The sequence below is a fragment of the Ambystoma mexicanum genome, chromosome 13 (genome assembly GCF_040938575.1).
Source record: "Ambystoma mexicanum isolate Mex_15411 chromosome 13, UKY_AmexF1_1, whole genome shotgun sequence".
Lineage (NCBI taxonomy): Eukaryota > Metazoa > Chordata > Amphibia > Caudata > Ambystomatidae > Ambystoma > Ambystoma mexicanum.
Window position 1 is genome coordinate 632051290 of NC_090938.1, and position 26282 is coordinate 632077571.

General features: G+C 44.4%; 1 non-coding gene across 1 annotated transcript; it reads left to right on the top strand.

Annotated features, from left to right (window-relative positions):
- The first annotated feature begins 24521 nt into the window (after positions 1–24521).
- Positions 24522–24606, top strand: TRNASTOP-UCA (transfer RNA opal suppressor (anticodon UCA)). Its single transcript has one exon. It is a non-coding gene; the product is annotated as a tRNA-Sec (tRNA).
- Positions 24607–26282: the final 1676 nt, after the last annotated feature.

Genomic DNA, 26282 nt, shown 5'->3' on the forward strand with positions numbered 1-26282 from the left:
ATCTTCTACAATGACATTATAGAAAGAGTCTTGAGTTTTAAAAGGACTTATCTTGTGGAGAGTCTTTGAAACCTTTCTTTTTTTTCTTGGATAACTCGAAATCTTCTTACTCCTGTTCAGTGCCAAAATGAATCTCCGCAAGATTCCTGTTTGCTTTTCCAAATAAGCCGCTCGACCGCTTGAAACTTGAAACCCCTGAACAAGTTAAGCAGGAGCAGCTTAATACGCGACCTCTCAGCTGGGCAAAGACGATGAAAGGCAGTTTAGAATGTTCATTGTCTTCCCTATAAACAATCACCAGCCAATCAGAACTTCGACTGAGGACCTCCATCTTGGCTTGGGGCATTCTCCATAGACTGCAATGAATGTTAAGGGCAAAATTGGCTGTTTTAAAATTAAACTCATAATAACTTCCAAAAACCTTTCTATACTAATTTTCCACAGACCTAATGTCTCAGATTATGTCACTGGATCCTAACAGTACCTGACAGTACCCCCCTTCTAACGCCCAGTCCCTGGGCCTTTTTTCAATGGAAATTTCTTATGGAATTTTTTAACCAAATGAGGAGCATGTACATCACTTGCTTTCTCCCAAGTGCGTTCTTCAGGACCAAAACCCTCCCAATCAAGGAGATACTGTAGCTTTCCTCTCACTATTCTAGAGTCCAGAATTTTCTTAACTACAAATTCTTCTGAATCATCTTCCTCAAATACAACTGGTGAAGGAGTAGGTGTCAATCTAGTTCCTTTAACCACTGGTTTCAACAAACTAACATGAAAGGTTGGATGAGTTTTCATATGTCTTGGTAATCTAAGGCGAACAGCCACTGGATTTATCACCCTTTCAACCACAAACGGCCCTACAAAACGAGGGCAAAACTTATTTCTTCCCTTAATTCTCAAAAATTTGGTTGATAACCATACCAAATCTCCCTCCCTATACTGGGGACTAGTCTTTCTTTTAAGGTCCGCAAATCTTTTATATTTCTGTTTACTCTCCACCAACACCCCTTTTGCCTTCTCCAAATTTCTTTTCATGATCTCTAGTCTCTTTTCCACTTCCGGGTTTTCAGCATCATAATCGATCTCTATACTAAGAAAATGAGGATGAAAACCTCGTCCCAAATAAAGTGGAGACATTGAGGTGGCATCCTTACTACAGTTGTTATATGCAAATTCTGCCACCCACAACATATCTACCCACTCTTCCCCTGTCTGTAGATAACATCTCAAATATTTCTCCAACTCCTGATTTATCCTTTCCACTTGCCCATTGGTTTCGGGATGGTAACCGGATGATAGGCATACCTCAACTCCCAATCTCTTACAGAAAGCCCTCCAAAATTTAGAAATAAATTGAGACCCTCTGTCTGAGATGACCTGACTGGGAATTCCATGCAGTTTAACTACTTCTTGTAAGAAACTGTGAGCTAAACTATCAGCGGTAACCTCTCCCTTCATTGGAATGAAATGTGCTTCTTTAGTGAGTAAATCCACTGCAACCAATACTGAAGTACACCCCTTATCTAGTGGTAGATCCGTGATGAAATCTAAAGACACTGAATACCAAGGCCGCGGTGGAACGGGCAACGGTTCCAATAACCCAGAAGGCTTTCTGATGAGGTTCTTAGATCTAGCACAAACTTCACAGGTCTTAACAAAATTAAGAGTATCTTGTCGAATTTTCTCCCACCAAAAATGTCTTCTGACCAACTCAAGTGTTTTTCGATATCCTGGATGTCCTGCCAGAACTGAATCGTGACATTCCTTCAAAATCTTTTCTCTAAGTTCAATAGATGGTAAATAGAGTCTGTCGTCCAGATAAGGTAAACCATCTTTAATCTTGCGAGCTGGATCCAAACGAACCCAATGTTCAAGTTGTCTCTCAGATATGGATTCTCGTACTTGTTTAAAGATTTCGTTTTCTTTCTCAATTCCAGCAAGAACAAAACGTTCTGGAGCGATCAGAGGAAGTGATTCACAAACCGACTTAACTTCACTTTCTGGAAATTGTCGTGACAGAGCATCTGCTTTTTTATTTTGATTTCCTGGCTTAAAAGTAACTATAAAATCATAATCTGCAAAAAATAAAGACCACCTTAGTTGTCGAGGTGTCAGAGTTCTTGCTGTCTTCAAAAAGAGTAAGTTTCGGTGATCGGTTAATACTGTCACAGTGTGACGTGCTCCTTTTAAAAAATGTCGCCATTCTTCAAATGCTGCTTTGATAGCAAGAAGCTCGCGATCTGAAATGGTATAATTTTCTTCCGCTGGTGAGAACCTCTGAGAAAAGTAGGCCACAGGATGCAATTGTCCAGTAACATTATGCCTCTGCGACAACACTGCTCCCATTGCCACATTGGAAGCATCAGCCTCTACAAAAAATGGCTTGGAAGTATCAGGATGAATTAAGATAGGAGTAGTTATGAATTTCTCCTTCAATACTTTAAAAGCCTCATTAGCCTTAACGTCCCAAACAATAGGAACTCCTTTCTTCAAAAGTCGAGTAATTGGAGTCACCAAACTGGAGAAGCCTTCAATGAATCTTCGGTAAAAGTTGGCAAATCCCAAAAAACTCTGGATCTCCTTCACCTTCGTTGGAATAGGCCAATCACGAACCGCTTCCACCTTTTTCGGATTCATTTCCAGACCACTAGGAGTGATCACAAAACCTAAAAATTCCACCGAATTCGTATGGAACTGACTCTTCTCCAATTTAGCGTAAAGATTATTCTCTCTCAATTTTCTCAAGACCTGTCGAACGTGAATTTTGTGTTTCTCCAAACTTTGGGAAAAAATCAAAATATCGTCAATATAAACAATAACAAAAATATCAAGAAATTCCCGAAGAACCTCATCGATAAAAAATTGAAAAGCCGCTGGGGCATTGCAAAGACCGAATGGCATCACTTGGTACTCGTACAGGCCAAATCTGGTCTTAAATGCCGTCTTCCACTCATCCCCCTCTTGAACTCGTACCAGATGATAAGCCCCCCTTAAATCCAATTTAGAAAAAATGGTGGCACCTTGAATTTGATTTAACATCTCAGAGATGAGAGGGAGCGGATACCTATTTTTTACTGTCATTCTATTTACCGCCCTATAATCTATACAAGTTCTGAGGGAACCGTCAGATTTTGGCACAAAAAACAATGGTGAGGCAGCCGGCGATTGAGAGTGCCGAATAAAACCCTTAGCCAAATTTTCCTTTAAGTATTCTTTCAAATAGTCATTCTCTTTTTCTGTCAGGGCATAAACCCTACTGCTAGGTAAAATAGCTCCAGGCTCCAAATCTATCCTGCAGTCAAACAGTCTATGAGGAGGCAACTCTCCAGCTTCCTTTTCATCAAATACATCCCAAAAATCTTGATAACAAGTAGGAAGTTCACCCACTACTGCTCCAACATCAAAACCTATTGCCCCTCTTTCTGCAAGTGAAAACGAAACGGAATTCACAAATCTTTCTTCCTCTCCATGACTTTTCCCTAAGAAACAATGTTCCTTACAAAAATTTGATTCTAGGGATACAATTCTTGCACTCCAATCAATTCTAGGATTATGCAGAGTAAGCCAGGGCATACCCAAGATTATTTTCAAGATTGGAGCATCAATTAATTCAAAAGAGATAGTTTCCTTATGACCTCCAGTCAACTCCATCTCAAGTACCTCTGTATTATGAGTGATTGGACCTGAAGAAAGAGATGTACCATCAACTGCCCTTACCTGCTCAACTTCTTTCTTAGCCACTAAAGGAACACCTAAACTCTTTGCCAATCCTCTGTCCATAAAATTTCCTGTAGCCCCTGAATCAATAATAATTGGCCCAGAACCTAAGATTTTCTTTTCAAACATTAAGGATACGTTCACAGTTATATGAGGAACAGCTGTCTGTATCGTGTTAGCAACTTGTTGTACTCTGCCTGAAGAGTTGAAGATCTTCTTGGAGGTAAAAGGACAGTTTTCAAGGAAATGACCACTCCTACCGCAGTATAGGCACAAATTATTCTCCCTTCTTCTTGTCTTCTCTTCCTTTGACAACGGACCTCTCACCCGACTCTGCAGCTCATTTCCCTTTGACTTAACTTCCCTGTTCACCACCTCAACCTTAGATCTCTCTACTCTTCCTGGAAACCTAACTTCCCCCTGAGAACGTCTACGCTCTAAACGTCTTTCGGTTAAACGAAAATCTAACCGAACCACCAAATCAATTAGAGCATCTAAAGTAGTTGGTCGTTCCAAAACACCAGCCAAAGCATCTTTCAATTCATCTTTTAAGCCCCGATAAAATAAGGAAGCCCTCTTCTCCTCTGGCCATCTACTCTCTAAAATTAAAGTTCTAAATTGAGTGATATAAGAAATCAACTCCTTTCCTCCCTGACGCAACTCCAGTAGTTCTCCATCTACCTCTAGAGATACCTGTCTCTTATCAAACATCTTTTTAAAATCGGCCTGGAACAGGGAATAATTATTCAAAGCCAAACTCTTTTGACTCACCAAGAGACTTCCCCACGCAGATGCTTCTCCTGATAAATAAGATAATGTAAATGTGACCTTGGAAGCATCCGTTGAAAATAACTCGGGACGACTTAAGAAATGTAATTCACACTGAGTCTGAAAAATTTGAAACTTTCTCGGATCTCCCAAAAAACGCTCAGGAGCAGCCAAAGGAACAGGCATAACTAAAGTTCCTAAACCACCCACCACTTCCCTTGAAAGTCTAGGTTCTTGTTCTTCCCCTACTCTCACTAGCTCAGGTGGGTTTCCTGCACCTTCCGAAACTTCCTTTTCTTGTATTTGTGTTACCTTTAAATTTAACTCATCTATTCTTTTATTAAGATTTGAGTATTCTCGATGAGCCACCCGTAACTCTTCTCTAATTTCCCTAACCATTTCTCCCAACGCCTCCATGGCTGTCTCGTCGGGGTTCATACAGCTTGGGCAGACTTTTTCTTTTTTATTGGCCTTTCATTCTGTCAGGCTGAGATCCTGGTGTCTGCAGAAGCTGCTGAGCCCCCGACAATCCACCCAAAATGTGGCACTCTGAGCTGATACTATAAACTGCTCAGTTTACCTCACTTCCAGGGGAAAGGGGGAAGGGACAAATTAACAAACACCAGGCTGGAAGCTAAGACTAGCTGGTTCTTCACCTGTGGTAAAACATAAACATATAATACACCTTGTTATTCATGAGGCACTATACTAATCTTAAGTATCAATATCCTTTACCAAATAAAGTAAAAACCATACCTGGAACTTCTCTACAATATGCCCAGAGAAGTGATAAGCTGACTAGACTTCCTTACTAGTTGACTTGAATCTCAACGATCATTCAGCCTTCTTAGTAGGTCCATGAATGGGAAATTAACTTTGCAGGTAATCTTCTTTAAACTCAAGAAGCTTGAACAAAGTCTTAAGTTCATTAAAAGTAAATGGAAGTTCTAGTGTTTCTGGAAAGTATTTATATTTCTTCTTATAAATTTCTTTTTAGAGTGTTTTTACTTAAATTAACAGTTCTTGAAACTTGCGTCAAAAATCTCACGTAGAAATCTCTTGAACTCGCATAGGGATCCAAACTGAGTGAAGATCGTTGAAGCGCTGTAGATTAAACCACAGAAAAAAAATCCACACGCGATTAAACGAAAGCACGCACACGCGCTGAAGTTCAACCGCGGGTAAAAATCCACACGCGCTTAGTCCAGGATGCGAACACACGCGCTGTCGACAAACCACGGGTAAAAATCCACACGCGCTTAGTCCAATATGCGAGCACACGCGCTGACGACAAACCGCGGGTAAAAATCCACACGCGCTTAATCCAATATGCGAGCACACGCGCTGACGACAAACCGCGGGTAAAAATCCACACGCGCTTAGTCCAATATGTGAGCACATGCGCTGACGACAAACCGCGGGTAAAAATCCACACGCGCTTAATCCAATATGCGAGCACACGCGCTGACGACAAACCGCGGGTAAAAATCCACACGCGCTTAATCCAATATGCGAGCACACGCGCTGACGACAAACCGCGGGTAAAAATCACACGCACAAGAGTATCACGCGACACCAAAGAGCTCGCGCTAGATACTCAAGCGAAGTCTCTCACGCGCAGGCTTCTGTTAACGGAAAAACCACGCGCTTGATAGAAAACGTAGCGTAACAAAGCCAAACATGCGACAGCAATAAAGTTCTTAGTAAATATTTTTCATATGAACTTGAAAATCAGATTAAATCTTCTACAATGACATTATAGAAAGAGTCTTGAGTTTTAAAAGGACTTATCTTGTGGAGAGTCTTTGAAACCTTTCTTTTTTTTCTTGGATAACTCGAAATCTTCTTACTCCTGTTCAGTGCCAAAATGAATCTCCGCAAGATTCCTGTTTGCTTTTCCAAATAAGCCGCTCGACCGCTTGAAACTTGAAACCCCTGAACAAGTTAAGCAGGAGCAGCTTAATACGCGACCTCTCAGCTGGGCAAAGACGATGAAAGGCAGTTTAGAATGTTCATTGTCTTCCCTATAAACAATCACCAGCCAATCAGAACTTAGACTGAGGACCTCCATCTTGGCTTGGGGCATTCTCCATAGACTGCAATGAATGTTAAGGGCAAAATTGGCTGTTTTAAAATTAAACTCATAATAACTTCCAAAAACCTTTCTATACTAATTTTCCCCAGACCTAATGTCTCAGATTATGTCACTGGATCCTAACAGTACCTGACACACCCCCGCTCATGCCCGTGTCTCTCTCCCCTTCCCCCCACCCCCTGCTCATGCCTCGTGTGTCTCTATACCTACCCCCCACCCTCGCTCTTGCCCTGTGTGTCTGTCTCCCTCCCCCCGACCCCCGCTCTTGCCCTGTGTGGCTTTCCCCCTCCCGCCCACCCCTGCTCTTGCCCTGTGTCTCTTTCCCCCTCCTGCCCACCCCCGCTCTTGCCCAGTGTCTCTTTCCCCCTCCCGCCCACCCTGGCTCTTGCCCCGTGTCTCTTTCCCCCTCCCGCCCACGCCCGCTCTTGCCCCGTGTCTCTTTCCCCCTCCCGCCCACCCCCACTCTTGCCCCATGTCTCTTTCCCCCTCCCGCCCACCCCCGCTCTTGCCCTGTGTCTCTTTCCCCCTCCCGACCACCCCCGCTCTTGCCCCGTGTCTCTTTCCCCCTCCCGCCCACCCCCGCTCTTGCCCCGTGTCTCTTTCCCCCTCCCGCTCACCCCCACTCTTGCCCCGGGTCTCTTTAACCCTCCCGCCCACCCCCGCTCTTGCCCCGTGTCTCTTTCCCCCTCCCGCCCACCCCTGCTCTTGCCCTGGGTCTCTTTCCCCCTCCCGCCCACCCCCGCTCTTGCCCCGTGTCTCTTTCCCCCTCCCGCCCACCCCCACTCTTGCCCCATGTCTCTTTACCCCTCCCGCCCCCCCCGCTCTTGCCCCGTGTCTCTTTCCCCCTCCCGCCACCCCCGCTCTTGCCACATGTCTCTTTCCCCCTCCCGCCCACCCCCGCTCTTGCCCCGTGTCTCTTTCCCCCTCCCGCCCACCCCCGCTCTTGCCCCGTGTCTTTCCCCCTCCCGCCCACCCCCGCTCATGCCCCGTGTCTGTCTCCTGTTGCCCCCACCCCCCGCTCATGCCCCGCGTCTGTCTGTTGTTCCCCCCACACCCCACTCATGCCCTGTGTCTGTCTCCTGTTCCCCCCACCCCCTGCTCATGCCCCGTGTCTCTCTCCTGTTGCCCCCTCACCCCCCGCTCATGCCATTTGTCTGTCTCCTGTACCCCCCAGCCTCCGCTCATGCCCCGTGTCTGTCTCCTGTACCCCCCCACACCCCGCGCATGCTCCGTGTCTCTCTCCTGTACCACCCCCACGCTCATGCCCTGTGTCTCTCTCCTGTTGCCCCCCACCCCCTGCTCATGCCCCATGTCTGTCTCCTGTACCCCACCACCCCCCGTTCATGCCCCGTGTCTCTCTCCTGTTGCTCCCCACTCCCCCGCTCATGCCCCGTGTCTGTCTTCTGTTCCCCCCACCCCCCGCTCATGCCCCATGTCTGTCTCCTGTTGCCCACACCCATGCCCCGTGTCTCTCTCCTGTTGCCCCCCACCCCCTGCTCATGCCCCGTGTCTGTCTCCTGTTCTCCCCACCCCCCGTTCATGCCCCGTGTCTGTCTCCTGTTCTCCCCACCCCCCGCTCATGCCCTGTGTCTCTCTCCTGTTGGCCCCACCCCCCGCTCATGCCCCGTGTCTGTCTCCTGTTGCCCACCACCCCCCGCTCATGCTCCATCTCCCTCGTGTTCCCCCCACCCCCCGCTAATGCCCCGTGTTTCCCTCGTGTTACCCCCCACGACCCCTGCTCATGCCCCGTGTCTCCCTCGTGTTCCCCCACCCCCCGCTCATCATGCCCCTTGCCTCTCTCCTTTCCCCCCCACCCCCGCTCATGTCCCATGTGTGCCCTGTACACCCCCGCTCATGCCCCGTGTCTCCCTCGTGTTCCTCCCTACCCCCCGCTCATACCCCGTGTCTCCCTCATGTTCCTCCCCACCCGCTGCTCATGCCCCGTGTCTCTCTCGTTTTCCACCCACCACCGCTCATGCCCCGTGTTTCCTTCCTTTTCCCCCACCCCCTGCTCATGCCCCGTTTGTACCCTGTTCCCTCTCACCCTCCGCACATGCCCACTTGTCTCCCCTGTTCCCCCCATCCCCCGCTCATGCCCTGTTGTGTTCTTTATACACCCCACCTTCCCTTTCCATGGTGGCCATCCTGGTAAAAGATTTTCCTTCCTACACCGGGACGCCGCAGGCATCCCGGTGTAGGAAGGAAAATCTTTTTGGTTTTTTTACCACCTGGCGTTCCCACTTTGAGGACATAAGATGTTAATGGTCTTCATCTATTGAAAAGGATGTTATGGTGACGTTGCACTAATAAGAACCTTTAAAATTTAGTTAAAAAAAAATGTTACAGGGACGTTATGGTTAAGTTGCACTAATAAAAACCTATGAAATTCAATAAAAAAACTTTGTTAAAGGGACGTTATGGTTAAGTTGCGCTACTAAAAACCTATGAAAGTCAGTGAAAAAACTTTGTTAAAGGGACGTTATGGTTAAGTTGCGCTACTAAAAACCTATGAAATTCAGTGAAAAAACTTTGTCAAAGGGATGTTATGGTTCAAAGTAAAACCGAAAAACCCTTGAAATTCGCCAGTTATGGTAAGCTAAGCAACCATAACTCGCGCCACCACCGTGCACTGCTAAGACTAACACCCAGGACATCAAAGATGACATCACAAATGTCATTGATGACATCACTGATGACATCACATGTCTGGCTCACTCTTTTTTCTTTTGCTGACATACCCAGGCCACATGGTTTTCTTCAGTCACAGTCAGAAACTAAAAATGTTATTTTATTTGTAGATGTATCCTTCAAGTAGGTTCTTACAGTAATTCCCTTAGAGTCCAGTCACATCATATGAAACATATACATACGGGAAGACACAAGCTTGAAAGACAGCAATCCTTTTGTGCATAAAGATAATCAATAGACTTATGAGCACTTTCTGATAGTTCTGTTGGTTTTTTTTGTATGGCTGTACTTTCCCTGTATATGGTCATATTTGTATACATTGTACTCACACTACTTTCCTTAGGGTCCAATCACATCAAGTGATCCATATACATAGGGTAAATAGCAGCTTTGAAACAGAGCAATCATTTATTTGCATGAAAATAATCAGTTAAGTTATGAATTGTTTCTGGTACTATTTGTGCTTTTTTGCTAACTTCACTTTCCCTGTATATACCCATATTGGTATGTGTTCTTGTGTCTTTGTGTTTTGTCTATAGTAATGCAATTATGTGATACATGTGTTTTATTAGCTACGTATTACATATTTCACAGTACACAAAAATCTATTAAGAAAACAATTATCATTTCATTATTCAACATATTAACATTACGAATATTATACCTTCATCTTGTACGCTGCACACAATGTTATGTTTCTGTATGAGTAGATTAGTATACTAGATAGAACCCCATAATAGAATTCTATTTATATCAATGCATCGTTCAATGCGGTAATTAGGGTATGATATTTATTGCAATGATCCTTGACACTTGTTTCTCAACATTATAATAAGAATCCCTTGTACACATATTTCATAAAAAGTACATACACATGTGATGTCATCAGTGATGTCATCAATGACATTTGTGATGTCATCTTTGATGTCCTGGGTGTTAGTCTTAGCAGTGCACGGTGGTGGCGCGAGTTATGGTTGCTTAGCTTACCATAACTGGCGAATTTCAAGGGTTTTTCGGTTTGACTTGGAACCATAACGTCCCTTTGACAACGTTTTTTCACTGAATTTCATAGGTTTTTAGTAGCGCAACTTAACCATAACGTCCCTTTAACAAAGTTTTTTCACTGAATATATATATATGTTTATTATATGTTTTGTAATTCCAGAATGGTGTTTTCACAAGATTGAATTGTGTAAAATAAAAAACTCAACAAACAAGTTGGAGTCGTTAAGTGTTAAAAGAAGTGTTACAAGAGATGAAAATGTGAAACTATTTCATAAACTGCAATTTTCATAAGATCATTCTATACTCTCAAACATTATAATTACCTTTGATTGGAAATTGGTTCCAATATTTATAGGTGTGCAGCGGACGGGAGTTCCCATAGAGTATGGGAACTCTATAGATGTCATTATTGTATTGACTTTTTGATGCCAGAGTCATTGTTTTCTCCCCCACACCCTTAACTCGCATGAAGTTTCTGTGAGCCTTAGGAGCTCAAAATTATTTAAGATCAGAACATTCACTAAAGCAACTAGGGTGTGTTTTCTCTCATTTTTTGCATAACCTGCAGTCAGGTCCACGTTAGAGAGGATTGTGGTTCCCATGACATCAACCATGATGTCATTGATCATTAGTGCTGAATGCCTTTCTCGCTAGACGGCCAGCGGGCCAGTATTGCCATGTACAGGCACAACCTGACAGCCTTGGGTTGCAGCAGAATAACCTAGGGCAGTGGTCTACAACCTGTGGCATTCCAGATGTTTTGGACTATGGCGATTAAGATCCCTCGCCGTTGATTATGCTGGCAAGAGCAGATGGGAGTTGCCGACCAAAACATCTGGAGACCCAAAGGTTGCAGACCCCTGATGTAGAGAGACGGACAGGGTTGGACAGGAAAAGGCATCCGTGGGTTGATGGGAGAGAGTGGCAGATACCTGCCGTCAAAATGGATGATAGGACTGAAGCCCTACCAAATTTCTTGGCCTGGTCCTGCAAAAACCTGTGACAGCCCTCCCGCTGTGTTTGTCTTGCTGCTGTATATGTTGGATCTCTTGTGTGAAGGAAGTTTGCACTTCTGCTTCCTGTGGTGCACCTCTCCAGCAGAGCATGGCTGCCAAAACTGCAGCATGTTGTGGACCCCTTGTGTGAAGGATGCTTGCCCTGCTGAGCAGCTGCTGCCTGTTCTGTGCCTTTGATAAAGCAGGCAATCTACCAATGCTGATATGTGTGCTCTGCCTCTTCTGTGAGGGTGAGGGAAGGGGGCACCGCTGCTATCCGTATTAGACCTCTTCTATACATGAAGGGAGGGTGTGCTTCACTGTCTGTGCTGTGCCTAGCATGGCAAAGTGGAAAACGGCATGGCAATTTTCAGGGATCAATTTAAGAAATAACATATCAATGTGTGCTTCACAGAGCAACTGATGACCTTGTGAGGCTAAACCTGGGCTTATAAAGCTGTTCCTGCCCTAATATAGCCGCACACGGGCATGCAAGGCTGAACCTGGGCATATAAACGTGTTCCTGGCACATGATCTCAGTGTGTGGCCCTGCTAGTGTGAAACTGGGAATATGAACGTGATCCTGGCATAGGTTGACTGGGCAAGTAGGGTTGGGCTTGAGTTTATAAAAGTGTCTGTAGGCTACCATTTGGTACATAAGGAAGCAGGACATTCATTAATGAGATTACTTAATGAATATGACAAGCTGATCTCTGAGGACATGCCAAACTGTAGTGGGTGATCACCTCGTCTTTCCTCTAGGATGCCCTGTGACCCCCTCAGAAAACCAGGTCTTGTAGTCCCACTATATTTCGCCTGACCTTTCATTCACAGCAGAAATGTAAAGATCATGAAAAATACATCTTTCTCCAAACCACAGATCAGCAAAAGAAAGCAGTGCAACTGAATAAGTGATCCTGTTCTCAGGTGTTGCATGCACCTCAGCAGTCTATGCCAGTGTCCTGGATGAGCCTCAGCGGTCTGGAGTGTCGGCTTCAAGCCTGCATTGCTTAGCAACAGAGTGGTTCAATTCCACCTTCCGGGAGGCTGCATTATCCTCCTATCATACTGTGATCAGCAGAAGAGTGGAAACGGGGGATGTATGGTACCCGCTATAAAATAATATTCTACTCATGCCCCATTTGCATTTGAGGTGTCCTATGGCATGTCTGTTGCCTCTCTGGGGATTAATATTATGGGTTCTGCTGACCCCCCTGGAGTCCTCACTGAAGGCCCCCGTCACATACCAGGTCATCCCAGCTACTTCCAAGCTGCAGTTACTCCACTTTACTCCTTGGTACAAAATAAAAAAAAACTCCACAACAATATCATGTACATGAGGTCAGTAGCGTGTCTAGGGAGTGGCCTGGGGCAGCACGTGCTACCCCTGGAATCTGATTGGCCACCCCATTATCCTAAACTGTGATCATTATGTGCTTGTGTGCTCATACTTCATGCCACCCCTGCATATGTCAGTGCCCCACTTGGGCCAACCCAGTCAAAAGAGTCTGGACACGCCACTGCATGAGGTCACTCGTGAATTCATGAAAGAAACCTCATGTAGACCTATGTGCGCTTTTTTTCAGCCATCTTGGGCTGTTTCTTGATTTCCTTAGCCAATGGAGTTTTGACCAATCGTGCAGGCCTAAAACACTTTAAAATACCATTTGCCAAACATTTTTTTTTCAAAAACTTTACTGCAGGTAATAGACAGTGGATTGCCAAAAATGGAATCTGTATAAAAGAATTGAAAAAAAACAGACGAATGGTAGCTTTGTTCGAATTTTTTTTTTTTTTTTTTTTTATTTGCATTTGGTTCATAATACACAATAATTCGTGCAGAACCTTTACAAAATTTAAAATATTACGAATAATAATCATTTTACAGTTACAAAAATAGCTCTAATTCATTCTCGATGTGCTTACAAAAACTTGCCAATTCATATATTAAGGGTTTGTGACATCCCTGCATCATTCTGGTCCACAAAACTTCAAGGCAGTCCTCAAATTCAATTTCCGCGAATTTCCTCAATTTGAGTGTCCTTATGTTCTTAAAATGCGGACAATACAGTATAAGATGTTTCAACGTTTCGTACGATTCATTGCATTCAACAAATCGACATCCCACGCAATCATTTAATTTATTCATTTCCCAGTTCTTAGTCCGTTCCCGTGTATGGTATAGATTTAATCTAAAGCGAATATATACCTTTCGGATATCTTCACAAGGGAATAACGAAACATGGTCATAACGTGGAATGCGCTGTTTTACGTGTATACTGTATTCCTTATACAACGCATAGGTTTTAATTAAATCAATGGTAATACACCAATCCATTTCAAAAAGTTTTTTCTTAACATAACCGGGACGATATTGCATGTCCTCAACGGTTGTATTTACATTATCTAAAATTTGTTGCATTTTCAATTGATAATTAAAAAAGGATTTTGGAGTTTGCATGCCCAACATTTTATTTAAATCGATATACAATGAATTAATAGGAGGATAATGAATTTTAACGTAATTGGACAATTGTCTCCATTTCCAACGAGTTGATAATGAAACCAGACCCAGTTCATGTCGAATAATGGCATTTGGAGTTGACATCGGGAGAAACATTGCAGATTTTAAAAGACAGCCCTGTATACTATCAAGCACGCTTGTCATGTCACACAGACAAATATCTAATGTGTACAATATGACGCTTTCAATTTTTAATGTCATAAAGTCTATTAGTGGGATTAAAGAGAATTTACAGTATTGGCTATAAATCCTTTTCATTTGGGATAATAGTGGTCGAGTTTTATTTCTAATAATATTTGACCATGCGTTAATAGAGTTAAGGTCTGATATATAATACCCTAAATAAATAGCATTGTTCACACGGCAAATTTGTGTATTCAATATTTGCCATCTAAATTTCGCGTTTTTTGATTTCACTCCAAAGGTCATAATGGCAGTTTTTGCTGGATTAGGTGTCAAATTATGTGCTTTTGCAAAATTCTCAAATAATGAGAGTTTGGTTTGGAGCCCTACCGGAGTGGGGTCAAACAAAATAATATCATCAGCAAATGCAATCCATTTCAAATGAATACTCCCCACTTTAACAGAAAACAAATCACCCTTTTCCCAATTTTCACCAAGATCGGATAGGTATAAATTAAATAAGGTAGCTGCGAGGTTACATCCCTGTTTCACACCTATTGTTGTACATATAGGGGCTGTGGTACCACCTTCTGGCGAGATCCTTATTCTATACGAGGTGTTTGTATGCAACTTAATGATCCAATACATCAACACAGATGGAATCCCTAACTTCAACATTTTCTTCCACAATAAATTGCGGACCACCGTGTCGAAAGCAGAACTCATGTCAATCATTGCTATATATACAGGATTAGAATTCCTTTCTTTTACTCCAGCAATAACATGCGACATGATAAAAGCATTTAGGGTTGTACTCATAGACTTCCTGAATCCAGTTTGATATTTCGAATACATATCATTCGCTCTGATTACTTTCTCCAATTCATTTAAGAGAAGGATAGAAAAGATCTTAGCCTCAGAATCAATTAACGATATTGGACGATAATTTTCCGGGAGAGATGGATCACCCTTTTTAAATATAGGTACTATATTGGCGGTTAGCCATGAGGGTGGAACTTCCCCAGATTTGATAATAGAATCAAACTTAAAGTTTATGATGTAAGCCCACAACACGGGATCTGCCTTATAAAGACAGGGGGGAAGGCCATCAGGTCCTGCAGCTTTTGAATAAGTCAACCTGGAGATTGCCCATATAATATCGTTGCAATCCCAGTTCAGCCTTGGGATATTAGAATAATCAAGAGAAACATCAGGGACAAAGTGAAATTTGCAAGGCAGTTGATATTTAGCCTTTATAAAAGTTTGCCAAATGTGCTCAGGAATACAATTTAACGAAAACATTGCCACGCGTCTATTATCAGCTTTCAAAGTGCGCCAGATTACTCGTGTGTCATGAGCTAAAATGGCACGAATTAATGTACAATTTGCATCGTTATAATTTGAAATACGAGCAGATCTCAAGTTATGTTTATAGGCTAATAGTATTCCATTCCTCCTTATCTTACTAACTTCACTGCCCAAGTTGCCTTTCTTTAAATATCTCAATGCCCTGTTCTTCTCCCTTTTTAATAGTTTGCATGTATGATCATATGGATGTGCATGTTGCACATTACTTTGTGTATTGCCAAATCGTTCAAGAGCTATTGCAACTATATCTGGATAATGCATACACAATGTATAATCATAATTTCCCCCTGCACTTCTAATCCTCTCAATCTCTGAGGAAATGTGTTTAACAACAAGGTTACATATTCCTTGGTTCCATCTGATGGAATGGAAAGGACGATCTATTTCAACCACTGCCAAGGTTATATTAGGTATAAGTGAATTACATTTTAGTTGCAAAAAGGTAGAAAGTTGTGCGTGATCGCCTATCTCAATCCGTCCTATTTCTAGGGGTGCCATGTGCATAAACAGATTATGAGATATAAATATATAATCTATCATTGAATGCATCGTTCCTCTTGACCATGTATTACCAAGATTCATGTCGTTTCTGACCATTAAATCCATATCCCACTCTGTGAGGAGTTCTCTAAATTTGATTCCTCTACTACGAGAAAGAGTGGATGATTTAAATTTATGGATTACAGTCAAATCTCTACAATCACAATTAAAATCACCGCCTATAATGATTTCACAAGTGCAGTATCTGGTAGATATATCTAATAAACATGCATCTAATTCGTCTAACATTTCGTCAACTGAGAGGGCAGCTGGATTCCAATATAAGGAAATTATCGTAAGAGAAGAGTACCTAGATGCGGGTATTACAAGATGAATCGCCAATATACTGACAGATTCCCAAGCTAATTCTGCTTGAGCCTGCAAGGAAATCTTGACTCCAACCAACAAACCCCCAGATGGACGACCTAACAAAGATCTCCTTGCAGGTGATGTAAAAGTTAAATATCCGGGAATCACAAATCGGTCAGTTTTCATCGTTTCTTGTATCATTATTATTGTTGGTTGTTCCAAATAGGTTAAAGCAGAGTGCCATTTCATCAAGTTTACAAACCCACAAGAATTCCAAGATATAATTTGCATGCGCGTATCAATGCATAGCTATTTCGCAGGGATCGGTGGATTCGGACATAAGATTGCCGAAAGCATAGGTTCCAACCATGGTAGACCTTTTGTATTGGCTGCAAGTTTCAAAATTTCCAGCATTCCTCCCTCCAACCCAGTTTCAGATTGCACGCAAGGACCACCTGCAATTTTAGTTTTTTCAATACCCTTGCCTGGTGTTTCTAAAAATATTAAAGCCTCCGACTCATGATCAAAAGTAAACAGCGTCAGACCCTCCTTTTTTATCTCCTCACGATTGAACCATATAAATTTCATTATAGCCTCAGAGGCAAGATAACATATAGCCCTGTGATTATTTGTACTTGCCAGAGAAACCCTTGTAATATCCTCAGATTTAATTATTCTCAATTGAGGTATTTTTGAGAATACGGAGAATGTATAGGATCGATTAATGCGATAATCCGCCAATATCTTTACATCCCCCTCAAATCCAATAATGCACTGCGTTGCCAGTTCACTTCGATGAGGCCTAGTAGCAGGTGTATTTTTTTCTGTGTTCATTAAAGATACAGCCAGTGGGATTGTCGTAAAAACCACACAGGGATTTGGCTCAGGTGGAAGTGTACTCCCACTAATAGGTAGATCGTATTCCCTATTTGAGTTAGTCATGTTAATTTGATTCCCAGGTAGGGACTTACTCAGTGCAGGGCCATGGATGGAGATGTGGCTCGGGGCAAAAAGGGTACTCACCTTGTTTAATTCATTTGTTGATAAATTCCCAAAATGGGTCTTAGAAGGTACTTCAGAGATTTCCGCTTTTTTCCCCCGGCCATTTACCATCACTACATTTTCCTTTTTATCCAGTAAGCAATTATCCGACCTTATTGCATCGTCACAACTTACATTCATTTTGTTACCATTTCCAATTCCTACTCCTGATTCTATTACATTACTCAATCTATGTGCATTATTTACATGTGTTTGAGTATTCGAGGGGCTAGTACATATCTCACTATATGAATTCCTCAGAGGTATTTTTAGGGGGACACTAATTCCTCCGTCCTCATGCTTAATTTGATTTTTCGACGTGCAGCATCTACCTACTAAAGGGAAATATTCATTTAAGGTGGTTTTTGGTGAGTTTTGAATGATGCAATCCGAGTTAGGCTTTACATTTTCCTTTCCCTGGATTAAGTGGACCTTTGGAATAATCGTGACTGCATCTTGATGTATCACAGCTTTAGAAGTTAAGGTTTTCTGAGAGTTCAATTTTGCCAATTTTGTAATATAAGTTTCGTTCTTTCCCATATTCGTATGCGCATCTACCTTCAATGATTCAGAGGTGCCAAGGCTTCCACCCTCTTTTTCTACACTTGGTTCAGTTGCAGATGTAAGGGCATCCTGACTCTCTTTGGACAACTGATCCAAATCAATGATCTCCTCATCTGCAATTTCTAGGATAGAAGTTGATTTTATACTCTTCTCCTCCCTCCTTCTTTTCGCAAGTCTTTTCACAGCACGCATATGCATCCTTCTAGCCCGACGAGACATAAAAGTTGAAGTTACCTCAGTATGCAAATTTTCAATTCCTGCCTTTTTTTGCTTCTCAATTTCATCCAGCAAGACTGAAGGACTATCAGGCTGATCTAATGTCAACACTTGAGCAATAGGACTACGCAGCATATCACAAGGCTGTGGTTTATTAAGTAGTTGTGAAACTATTGTATTATTTAATGCAATTATCGAAGCCTTAATCTCACTCAAATCGTTCTCACAAGAGCACTTCAGTATCTCAGATGATACCCCATATGTTTGCCCAGAGTTGCTACGTTCTGGGTGATCAGGGAGCGAACATTGCGTGCTTCTCTCATGACAATCATTTGTGACCACTCTAGATCTTTGTCCACCTATTTCATATTGCAAATATCTCATGGTATCAATTGCAGTTATAAAGCCCTCAATTTTATCCATCTTGGAACAAAGAAAATGCATAGTTGCCTTTAATTCCCTTAGTTGCAAGTGGGTAAGTTCGTGGCCCTTATCCAGAAGATCTAATATTTTTGTGATCACAGGAAGGGGGCTAGGAGATTGAAATTCAGCACTTCCCTTATCGGATGTGCTACCCTCAGGATCGTCATTTATAGACCTTCTATGGGCTTTGATTTGCTCAGGGGAATACGATAAAGCATGTGAAATCACTTCAGTGTCTCCGTCACCTATTATTTCGTTATGAGTTTCCACAATACGATTTCTAGAGGTGGAGTTAAAAATCCCCTTATTAGATGACCTATGGACAAGTGGGGTCATCATATCAATAGATTGATTAACTTGTTCATCTAGTTCAGCCATTTTCCTCATAGTAATTCTAAACGGGTCTTCGTTCAAGGTGCAAGGTAATAATGGGGTTATACAACTTGCCAAGCTCACCCTAGCAACATTATTAGCTTCCTCTTTTATAAAATTGTACATATTAGCAGTAGGCTCGGCATGAATCTGAGCCAAGTAGGTAGTTTGTATTGGAGTATCAGTACTATTTAAGTTATCATCTTTAGCTTCCTCAGCTAAAGTATTGTTAACCAATATTTCATTATCAGGAGTACTCCTTTTATGGCCTAGGAAGTCATTGTTGGTTTCAGTACAAGCTTTTAGTATTGCTTCTGTACACCGCCCACTACGCAATCCATTAGCCATAGTTAATATCAATATAGAAACAAAAAATCTCAACCTACTAATTAAAAGTTAGTATAGACCTATAAAGGGTAGGGACTAATCCAACTTTACACCTAGAATCAAAAGAAATACGAATTAGCACATTAGATGATGGCAAGCATCTAGCACTTTGTATAAAATGTCATCAATAAGACCTCACTTTCGCTCCTCAGCGCATATAAAAAGTAATAAAATCCTTGAGTTCTAACAATATTTCATTAGGTTCACTCCTTTCCACATAGAATTGAGCGTTAACACTTTCAATAATAGAACCTCCGGGGTTGACAGTGATTAGACTAGTCACAGCGATCTACCTTCTATGTACGCCGCCAAACAGCCGCACAACAGCTGATGGCCTTTTCACCGTCGGGCTTAACGCCGCAAGGGTGGGTTGGGCGTAGTTTTCTGCTCGCGGCCAGTCACGTGATCACACACGTGGTCCGGGTGACTCCGCCCCCTCCAGGAAGCAGTCCGGGCCAGGCAAGAGTAGCACTCGCAGTGCCTGGATCCTGGCAGATAAAATGCAGATTCAGATGCAGTACTTCGCTGCTCACACGCTCCTTGATCCAACAGTAATGCGCCGCTCAGGCGGCTCGAGCACAGTTTTCTGCTCGCGGCCAGTCACGTGATCACACACGTGGTCTGGGTGACTCCGCCCCCTCCAGGAAGCAGTCCGGGCCAGGCAAGAGTAGCACTCGCAGTGCCTGGATCCTGGCAGATAAAATGCAGATTCAGATGCAGTACTTCGCTGCTCACACGCTCCTTGATCCAACAGTAATGCGCCGCTCAGGCGGCTCGAGCGCAGTTTTCTGCTCGCGGCCAGTCACGTGATCACACACGTGGTCCGGGTGACTCCGCCCCCTCCAGGAAGCAGTCCGGGCCAGGCAAGAGTAGCACTCGCAGTGCCTGGATCCTGGCAGATAAAATGCAGATTCAGATGCAGTACTTCGCTGCTCACACGCTCCTTGATCCAACAGTAATGCGCCGCTCAGGCGGCTCGAGCGCAGTTTTCTGCTCGCGGCCAGTCACGTGATCACACACGTGGTCTGGGTGACTCCGCCCCCTCCAGGAAGCAGTCCGGGCCAGGCAAGAGTAGCACTCGCAGTGCCTGGATCCTGGCAGATAAAATGCAGATTCAGATGCAGTACTTCGCTGCTCACACGCTCCTTGATCCAACAGTAATGCGCCGCTCAGGCGGCTCGAGCGCAGTTTTCTGCTCGCGGCCAGTCACGTGATCACACACGTGGTCCGGGTGACTCCGCCCCCTCCAGGAAGCAGTCCGGGCCAGGCAAGAGTAGCACTCGCAGTGCCTGGATCCTGGCAGATAAAATGCAGATTCAGATGCAGTACTTCGCTGCTCACACGCTCCTTGATCCAACAGTAATGCGCCGCTCAGGCGGCTCGAGCGCAGTTTTCTGCTCGCGGCCAGTCACGTGATCACACACGTGGTCCGGGTGACTCCGCCCCCTCCAGGAAGCAGTCCGGGCCAGGCAAGAGTAGCACTCGCAGTGCCTGGATCCTGGCAGATAAAATGCAGATTCAGATGCAGTACTTCGCTGCTCACACGCTCCTTGATCCAACAGTAATGCCGAATTTCGGATTTACGAAAACTGCATAAGCTGAAAATTTCGAACACATCTACCAATCGGTACCATTGTAGCGAACAAGGGTAGCGGAGGTGTACCCCAAACCCTTGTTCCTTACAATGCCATTTGGGGTTGCAGGCAGGGGCAGCGCCAGTCATGGGCTTGGGAGGGCGAAAGCCACCCCGCTTTGACGCAGCATGCAAGACTCTGCTGTTACGCCCAGCCCGGGCTCAGACTGCTAGAGCCTGTCACATTTCTCATCTCCAAGAGCAGTGCATTTACTTAAGCAAATGCACTGCTCTCCGAGGTGAGAAAACAGGCATTGAAGTGGAAGTAGAGGCACAGGACAAAAGCCTGCCATCAGTAGACCCCGACCCCATGTTGCAGCTAAAGGCTTAATGCTGGCTCAGCTTTTACATGGCCCATGCTTTCAATAATTACCATGGGGCGAATTTAATGGCCCGGGGTCTAAACCTTGCAAACAAAAGGCAGACGATGCAGAAGGCAGCCTGTGAAGCCCAGCCCCTGGAAGGTCTGTCTACTGGCACCTCACTTCCAGCTGATTGGCCCCACTGACACACTTCACCAGCCCCCACCACTTACCTCTACCACTGCCTCTTCTGGGTTACACTGCCTTTTGTGTGTCGTTTTTTCAGGGAAGCGTTCCAGAGACCACAATCTATTTGGGATTTTCCCATCGAGTATACTGGAATTGTGTCATCTGGGAGCGTCAAAATGGGAAAATACTGGAAATATTTAGAAATGTCAAACTGGAGGCTTACTGGAATTGTCAAACATACTGTAAAATTGCCTGCAATATCATGGATACTTGAAATGTCAAGCTGGCTGGCAATGGCAACCTGAGAGCTTATTGGGAGCTGGGAGTCTACTGGGAATGCCAAGTTGACTGGAAGATTACTTGGAACACAATGCTTGTGAAACTCAGAGCCTAACTGGGATGCCCAATGTAAAGCTCTCCATCAGTGGTCCTCCCCTCACAGTTCCCTCTAATAAACCCTTAATGAAGCATTTGATATGATATGATAGGTGATTTATAACGCGCTTAATACCCAGAGGTTTCTTAGCGCGGTCCCGGAGATCGAACCTGTGGTGCTCCATGTCGTCTTGTTTCCAAGGGGAGCGCATTGCCCCTGAGCTATATACCCGAGACAAGATGGATGAATTATTGCATCTGGTCATCGGCCTCTAATGCTGTGCCATCCAATCTGTGGAAAAATTCTCATGTGGACTGGCAATTTGTATCTTCCCAAACAGGGTAGTTTCTAGCCAACTTGGTGCCCAGGGCAAAACACTAGAAGCCCACCCCCCACAACTTGTTGGCACACGTCACTCCCAAACTGCATCTCTGTATAGTGCGACGAAACCCCTCCTCAATTTTAATAAAGTAGTTGCTATATAAATGAAGCTGATCTCATTACATTTACAGAAGAAATATAATGTGAAAACACAGCTGTTGCCACCCAAGTAAATGTTTTTTCTGTCACCTGCTCTTATGGAAGGCCTTGCCTGAATGCAGTTTCAAACTGTCCGGACTGCACACTGCTTTGTGACCGGCCTGCCGGGGTCTGAGGGCCCACTGACCCTGTGTTGAAGGTGTTCTGTTCGTACCACCTCCCTTGTATTTCGCAAGGGGCAATACTAGAGTAACCACATGAATTATTTTCTGATAGAAGGTAATCATTCCAAGATGGACGGTCTATTACACTCTTATTGTACTTTTTTCAGTGGGATAGGGGACAAATAGCGCCAATGAGGGTTCCTGCTTTGCTTTAAATCACAGAGCATTTCGGGAATATAGCAGTGATCAGAAATCTCTATGTTTGATAAACAAGTCTGTGATAAAAGGATTGTCTGTATGAATCTCTCAATTCATAACAGACGCATGGCTTGGCGCTCTCATTACAGTCCACAACACTCACCGTAACATTAAAATGTTTGTATCCATGAACCAAGATACTCATTGGAACAGTGTAAGTGTTTGGATGCAAGTATAAAATGGCTGCAACATCAGCCACTCAAATGGGATGCAAGGGCTTCTTTGCTTCTTGTTTCTGGAGAATTTTAGATGAGGAAGGGCTGGATCTCAGTGGGAGCATGCCCAACCCCCAATACAGAAATATCTTTAGGGAATTATATAAGCACACTCAAAAGGGAAACAAGAGGTGGTACATGGCATAGCTACCTGACCTCTTAAACTAACACTGTCGCCAAAAGCAACTTCCACCCGCCAGCAAAGCAAGACTTGCTTCCCTCTTAACCTAACCAAAGGACAGGTAGGAGGGCCCCCAGGAAATAAGCCCAAAAGAGAGTGTGGTCACATCCCGTTACAAAAATGTCACAAAATAGAACAACAATTTGTCCAACTTAAACTACTGACATGATATCACTCACTAAAATATAGGTCAGCAGATATGTTAATGCAGTGTAGGCTTGTGACGTAATTAATGTGTGTATGTGTACCATTGGATGTGCCACCCGGACCTTGGTCAACAATCCGAGATCTTCCCCGTCTCCGGTTCTGACAATGGAGAAATTCCTCACAGCTGATCTACTATCAGTTCCCGTACTAGCCCTCGTAACTGGCCCAAACAAGCTCACTTTAGCCCACCAGTCTCCATCCATATTGCCTCTCCTTGTAGCCGATGAAATAGCTCAGCAGCCGGTAAGGCAACTCAGCGGGTTAAACGCTCGTTGCTGCGAACTGTGTAAGATCTGAATACAGAAACGGTTGACACAGCCTTTCATCCATCTGAGGTTGGGAAAGTGCTCACCAATTTCGATTGGGGTGGTAATTATTGTATATAACAAAATTATCTATGTAAAGCGCTATGTGAAATACAAGGTATTAGTATTACTCCGGGCAGATGCCTTTTGCTGTCAACTGAAGCTTTAACCTCGGCGCATCCAACTGCCTGCCCATCTTCAGAATGGCCCTCATGGCCTACTGGCCCTTGCAAGAAGATCCCCAGCTTTTGGACCTGCCGGCCCCCTGTCTCCTGCGCACACCATGTGTGCTTGAAAACCTCGAGGATTTCGATACATAGAAAAGGATGCCCTCCCCGTTCCCCCTCCCCACAAAGACACATTTCACCGTGTGGGAGAATCTGAAATCATAAAGCTACATTAGAATGGCCAGATACCGAGAGCTGAAGGCAGGCACACCATTCTCCACTGTACCTTGCGTACTTTTCTGTGTGCAACACCCCCGCCCCCTCCTCTCCTGAAGCATATACAATTCCCCAAAGCCCCTGAAATAGAAGGGCGCGAGAGCGCGCGTCTGCCAGAAGCACCTCGCGTGTGAGGCAAAAGGCGTGATCTGGGGGCTTGAGGTGGCAGCGCCCTCCCCTCTGCATTCGCCTTCCTTACTCGCTGTCAGTCGCTGATGATGGTCACGGCGGGCAGTGATTGGCTGTCATTATCACATGGCCCAGAACATGATTCCGCATTTGTTCGCTGCGCTCATTGTTAGGATGTGTATTCGGAGGCGTTACCTTTGCCTTTGTTATGAACTTGTTGCCAAGGCATCGAGTTACGTCGACTTTCCCCGCGCTGTAAAAAGAGGAGGCAGCTACTCTGCTTTACCCAGAATGCTCTGTCTGATTTACTTAGGTTTAAAGCATTCTTATTCTTCAAGTATTCATGTTCACCCTAAACGTTCAGATAATCAATAATACAGGAGTCCATAGACCTGATAGAAGAAACCAAAACAATCAACAAAAAAAACAAATTCTCACTATATCAGTTAAAGACGATGGTTTTTTGTGTTATGTAGATGCCGCTGTGCTACTTGTTTTGTTGTTTAGATGAACCTCAGTGGTCTGGGGTGCAGGCTTCAAACCCGTAGCTGTTTAAGGACAGTGGTTCAATTCCCCCTTCTGGACGCTTTTTTTCTGTGATGTGCTGTTCGTTGATAAATAACTATCTCTAGTGATACTTCGTCCAGTCAAGCGGGAAACCTCTACTCTTACTTCCCAGTAATCTCGGTTACTCATATTCATGCTCTTCCTCGTCACAGTACTTAGTCTTTGAAGAGCCTGCCTGCCTGATCAGGACACTTTTTCTATTTTCTTCTTTTTCGCTTGTCTCGCCTCCTTGGTTACCTCACAGTTCCATACGCAATATCGTCAGTTGTGTGGGTGCTGTGGCTCATAGGTACTGTAACAAGGAAAACCACAACTAAGAGCAATGAAGATTACTGGTGTGCAATTCTCACATTACCTCCCTGTCCTTCTTCCTCTTCCCAGTACTTACTATTTGAAGGCATACAAGCAAACCGGTGGTTTGCACAATAACCAGAAAAAACCTTTACTGTAGACCCCCACACCTTTGCCCCAAATGCCATGGATACATATGCATGAATGCACCAGCAGTCAAGTTGAACAGATGAGTTAGGGACCATGCATGTGGAAGCATGCTAAATGACTGATATAAATACCCCTGGGTTCCGCTCAGGAATCTGTCATTCCTCTTGTGGATCACTCTGGAATCCCCCCAGGTAACAGGGCCCCTTAAACCTTACAGGATTCAATGATGGCATCTTAACTCCACCGATCAATCGTAGCCACGGATGCCTGCGTGCCGTAACTCTTCCTCAAAAGGTAACAAATCAGCTATCTGCCGTTCCGCTGGAATCAGGGTTGGCATGACTGGACCCAGATCTGCCCTCAGTAACACCATATTGTTTCCACTCAGCATACGTTTGCTCAAAGAAAAGGGGGGCCACCAAAGAGCATGCTGATCAGGGCCCCCACCAGCCTAGAGCCAACTTCAGCCGGCTTTGAGGGGGAGAGAGAGCGAGAAAATGTTTGCAATTCCTAGTGCATGATTCTACTCCGGCTCCTCCTCCTGCCAACCAATCTCTGCTGAGCAGAGGGAGTTTGGGAGCTGCATGCTGACGGCACAGGGCGCATCTCTGTTACCCTCTACAAACATCCTCAAGGAGCCCACCCCAGCCTGCCTCCGGGGGCCGCCCGCCCGCCCCCTATCGCCGCCACTCTGGTAGGCCTGCGGTTGCTCCCGAAATAGGTTCACCACATGTGGCAGGTCCACATTTAATGACCACCACATGGCTCATGCACACTCTTACTGTGCTGCTCTGCTTAACAGGAGCAGCCCTGTGTGAAGTCCCAGCTAACATGTCCTGCAGGAATTGAAGATGTTGTGACTAACCCCATGAGAACTGTCTCGCCTGAGGAATAGTATCTCACTTCAGACTTGATATGATATGATATGGCATTCATAACACGCCTGTACACATGTGTTTCAAGGCGCGATGAGGCAAGGGAGGGGGAAGACAGAGACAACAATCGTACTAGGCCTGGTGACATTGAGATCGCGCAAGTGCCGGGGAAGGGGAAAAGTGCTGGGGCGAAGGGGGAGGAGGCAGTGCAGTACATGGGAGCAACAGTAAAGATAAATTGAATAAATAAAAGCAATAAGTAAAAGTGCAGCCAGCTGGTGGCAAGTGCAAGGGTAAGTGCAGATATAAGTTGTCAATTGCTGGTAGGGGACTGTAGGGATACAGAAAACAGTCCCCAAGTGAAGGGGATGCCAGGGAG